The sequence below is a fragment of the Myotis davidii genome, unplaced genomic scaffold, assembly GCF_000327345.1.
Source record: "Myotis davidii unplaced genomic scaffold, ASM32734v1 scaffold862, whole genome shotgun sequence".
Lineage (NCBI taxonomy): Eukaryota > Metazoa > Chordata > Mammalia > Chiroptera > Vespertilionidae > Myotis > Myotis davidii.
Window position 1 is genome coordinate 652,640 of NW_006293230.1, and position 5,383 is coordinate 658,022.

Consider the following 5,383-nt stretch of genomic DNA (forward strand, 5'->3'; position numbering starts at 1 on the left):
AAAGGAAAGAAAGAAGATACCAAAACAAAATTTAGGCATGGCTGATATTTAAATAATATTCATCCATATTTTACCGTTTTCATTTTTTTTTAAATCCTCACCTGGGGATACTTTCCCATTGGTTTTTAGAGAGAGTGGAAGAGGGAAAGACAGAAATATTGATGTGAGAGAAACACATCGATTGGTTCCTTCCTGCACGCGCCCTGACCAGGGCCCAGGCTGGGGAGGAGCCTGCAACCGAGGTACCTGTGCTTGGCTGGAATTGAGCCCTTTGGTCCTCTGGCCAGTGCTCTGTCCATTCTGCTAGACTGGCTAGGGCCAGATAATAGATTTTTAATGCCCTAGATTATCTAGTTCATGTCGAGCTTCTACTGAGCGCTTCCCCCTTCGTTCTTATCTTACTTGCTATGCTCCGGAGCGTGATCTCCTATGAGTAAGCTTTTCTTATTTGTGTAGAGCAGGGATGTTCAACCTTTTTCATCTCAGGGCACACAGACTAATTACTAAGGTTCTGCAGCACACCAAAAAATAGATTTTTTGGCCGATCCGACCAAAATAAGGTATAATTTTGATTCGTTCACACTAGACTGAAGCATCCATCTTATATAAAAACTGCTGTTTCAAATTTTAACCCTGCCATTTCTGGCTTCTGTAGATGCTTCCTGGCTTACATAATAAGGAAAATAAGACTACTCCCATTTCAGAGAGGCCATTAAACCTTCCCCAGACGAAGTTATCAGTGCTGGCGTCAGGCCAAGCCTTTGGTCGAGGTCTCAAAGCGCCAGCACATAGGGCCCTTTAAGAACATGCAAAGAGAACCGGAAAAACCCCATATTGGGGAGACAAAGAGGGTAAGATCGTATAAATATGAGAAACTTCGTGTGTGATTTCACCCAGAATTTGAGAAACATTTTCCTCTGGGCCCGGGCGTAATAAATGTAACTCCATCTCTCTAAGCGTTGCTTAGTTCTTCTCCAGTTTTTCTGTAACAAGACGGATATTGTTATGTTGGCGGTTGTCTTTTTTTTTAATCTGACAGTCTAAGGCAGCCGTGGGCAAACTACGGCCCGCGGGCCGGATCCGGCCGTTTGAAATGAATAAAACTAAAAAAAAAAAAAGACTGTACCCTTTTATGTAATGATGTTTACTTTGAATTTATATTAGTTCACACAAACACTCCATCCATGCTTTGTTCCGGCCCTCCGGTCCAGTTTAAGAACCCATTGTGGCCCTCGAGTCAAAAAGTTTGCCCACCCCTGGTGTAAGGGAAAAGAGGTCGGTGCCCCTGACCAACCAGGTATTGCATGTTTTGAAAATTCTTGCAACACACCGGTGTGCTGAGGCTCATTGGTTGAAGATCGCTGGTTCAGAGGAACAAAAATGATCAGTATCAGATGATCACAGATACAGCGAATTAGGGGGCAGGGAAGCAGGGGGCATTTGGGTTTCCTCTGCACTCAGACCGTTGTAGAATGATAATCCTGGACACAAAGAAGATTAGGCACATGGCTCTGTCTCAGGCACATGACTGAAGTCGTTGGATCTATTCTCATGGGAAGATTGAGGCGCATTGATAAAAATCTGCAGGAAATTATCTGATTTAGTATCTAAACAGTACATGCCAGAAAAGTTCTGTGCCCATTAGTTTCTACAAATAAAATCCTACCTTAAATAGAATTATAAATAATAAAAGTAGAATGTGTTACTGTGGGCTGAACTCATCGTCATGCAAGTAACTATTATGGGATGTGTTGCAGGCAGACTAACGCCTCCTCCTGAAAGATGTCCTCATCGTAACCCCAGGCACTGATTTAAAACAAAACAAACACTGTGGGGCAAAGATTCCTTTGCAGATGTGGTTGAAGATTTGAGATGGGAAGATGATCCGAGTGGACAGATGTAATCACAGGCGTGGGAGGCAGGGCAGGTAGAGTCCCGGGGAGAGGGAGAATGGGAGGATGTGACCACAGAAGCAGAGGTCAGGGAGGACAGACGACGCGATGCTGCCGGCCTTGGAGACAGGAAGGGTTCTTGAACCAGGAGTGCAGGCAGGCTCCGGAAGCTGGAAAGGCAGGGAACGGATGCTCTCCCAGGACCTCCGAAAGGAACCAGCGCTGCTAACGCATTTCAGATGGTGACCTCGAGAACTGCAGGGCAATAGAGCTGTGTGCCTGGAGCCATTAAGTTTGTGGCCACTGTTACAGCAGCAACAGGAGGCTGCCAGGTAAAGCGCAGGTGCTGAGCTGCAGTGAGTTTCAGATCAACAACATGTTTCCTTCAGCATGTTTCATTTGTTCCTAGTATTGCCTGGGATATGTTTGTACTAAAAAATTTCTGGCTTGATCATCCCAATATTCTTGCCATATCTGAGACTGGTTCTGATGTGTGCTCTGTCTTTTTGAGCTGTATTTTTTGTCTTTTGGTGTGCCTCACAATTTTTTGTTGAAAACCAGGCATCATCTATAATAATAAAAGCATGATATGCAAATCGATCCAACGACCCGACAGCAGAATGGCTGTCTGGATGAGCACGCTATGACATGCACTGGCGTCAGGCCAGCCAAGGCTGGGCAATCAATCAGGGGTGGGAGAGGAGGGGGGGAACCTCCAGGGATCCAGGGGTGTGTGGCACCAGACGTGGGCAGCACCAGGCCAAGGTGGGTGCAGGTGGGGGGCGGGGCCGGGGCTGTGAAGCCGGCAGCCGGGGGAAGAAAGGCCTACCCTTCCACGAGTTTCGTGCATCGGGCCTCTAGTGTACAGAACAAAAGGGACTGGGGCACATGGCCCTTGGTGATGTGCTGGTAGGTGTGGGGACAGGGACGTATTCTGTAGTCCTGTGATTTGCTCTCAGTCCTTGGTGAGCCTGGGTTCTTGGTCTGTGACCTTTACAAGCTGTTCTTAGTCTCCCCCGCCCCGCTCCGTAGGCTGAGACAGGAAGTCTGGGGAGTAGGGGTGGTGTAGATGGAGTTGGGTCTTCCTCTTCCTCGGGTCTGTTAGGCTCTGGTAACCCCCAGCCTGCTGTGCTCTGGTAAAATCGATTCTTAGGGCAGGTCTCCTTAAGAAGGGAGTGCTCTGGGCCTGTGTGAGAATGATGCTTTCCCCTCCCTTTGCCAGAGCATGAGGAGATCCCCTCTGCCCCCCCAATCTTCACTGTGAGAGCCTGATAGGGCTTTTGGAGATAAAGCTCACAAAGTGTGGGAGCCGCCCTGTGAGTCTACCCCCCCCACACTGCCCCGCGCCCCCCACCCCTCCGAAACTGGAGTTGGAGTGCTCTGGCCCTGTGTCAGAATGATGCTTTCCCCTCCCTTTGCCAGAGCATGAGGAGATCCCCTCTGCCCCCCCAATCTTCACTGTGAGAGCCTGATAGGGCTTTTGGAGATAAAGCTCACAAAGTGTGGGAGCCGCCCTGTGAGTCTACCCCCCCCACACTGCCCCGCGCCCCCCACCCCTCCGAAACTGGAGTTGTAACTGACGTGTCTACACTGAACCTCCAGTGACTAGTCCGTTGGGCTTGGGTTTCCCGGTCCTGGTTCACGGAGAACTTTCTGTGCGTGACCTGCTCTGGTGAGTTGGTTTTCTGACCCACCGCCTGCCTCCTCTCCAGATCTTGGCCAGTGGTCCGTCCTGCGACCTCACTCCTGTGAGGGGTCTGAGAAAAGCTGTTGATCTGCAGTTTGTTCCGTGTTGGCCCAGTTGTGTGGACAGGAACGGCCATCTCCAAGCTGACTGCGCGCTGGACCAGAAGCTGGACGCCGCATGAAGTGGACGCCTAAGACCGATCCTCTAATTTCACCAACATGCAGGTAACCCTCGCCGTGGGCCAGGCCCTGACGTGAGCACTTGTAAACCATCCACCCTAATACTTACCCTGTGAGGTAGGCAGAGTCATTTTACGGATGGGAAAGCCCAAGGCCCAGGGGGGCTGAGCCGTGTGCTGAGGGTCCTGCAGCCGGGAGTCGCAGGAGCAGGACTCGTACCCAGGCCTCCGGTCTCAGAGGACTGAATCAGGGGAGGGGAATATGGTCAATCGTATTGTGGTGAGATGACACGGGGACAGATGACTACTAGATTAGTGGGGTGACCACGTTGTAAGGTGTTAAATTATACATCTATATGATACATCTGAAACTAATACAGCTATACTATACACCTGAAACTAATACAGCTGTGTTGTATACCAGCTATACTTAAATTAAAAAAAATTTTTTTTAAAGAGACTATTTATAACCACTACACTATGCTGCTTCTCTTAAAGGGGAAATCACGTCTGTGCCAAGTGGGTGAGCTTCACCCTCGCACTGAACCAGCTCATTGCCTTTGTCGGTGAGGGTGGCGGCCTCCTCTCTGGATGCTTTGTGACTGACATCTATTTAGAGAGGGAGGTCGCTGTTATTACAGGGCCCGATCCCCATTTCTCGTCCTGAGACCTGACGCGCAATTAGACGTCCAGTCAAGAAGTGGGGCTCATTAATGCAGAGACCAGGAGGCCCACCTGGGACCCCAGAGCTTGCGCACAGGCAGGAGTGAGATCTGCACGGAGCTCTTACTAAAAGCAATAGACGTTGTACGTGCACAAGTGCTGCTGGCTCTTGACTGAGAGACAGACGCTCACAGAATGTGTCATCAGAACAACCACGGCCATCCTCCTTCAGCCCCGAAGCCCAGGCTGCTGCATCTCTGTCACCGATCAGCTCTTCATTCACGTACTTTACTCCTTGTTTTCCTGCCCTGAAGGTGCCCAGGAAGGAGGCTGCGGTTGTTGGAGAAGCGGCCGCTGCAGCAGAAGTGGGCAGATGCCAATGATGCGGACTCTGGAGAGGTCACAGTGGGCAGCCGAGGCCAGAGCTGGTGTCGGGTGGGCCCGCCCCTTTAACAAGCAACACGGTATTATTCCGAGAACGGAAGTCAACGGTGGGCAGCCACTTAGCTGGGCCCCCTGGTTCCCACCTCCTGGTGTTCAGGGCCGCTGTGATCCTCGCCCTGTGAGTGATGTGCCTGTAACCAGTAGATACCTCAACATTGACAGGATGGCACCCCAGGCATCAGAGTCCAGGATAGTGTAGCTTCCGTCTTGCTAGAAGATCCTCTCCCTTCCTGGCTTTGATGAAGCAAGTTCCTATGTTAGGGGGGCCCACCTGGCAAGGACCTAAGGGTGACCCCCAGCCAACAGCCATGTAGGTACTGAGGCCCACGATCCACAGCCCAAACGGAAGTGCGTGCAGCCAGTGTCGCACAGGGGGGTTTGGACACAGCCTTCCACGCTGAGCTTTCGGGTGGGACCCAGCGGGAGCGGACATCTTCCCCTGCGGCCTGCCAAGAGGCCGGCGGGCAGACCCGGCGGCTGCGCCTGGTTCCTGGCTCAGACACAGATGGTGCGTGTGTG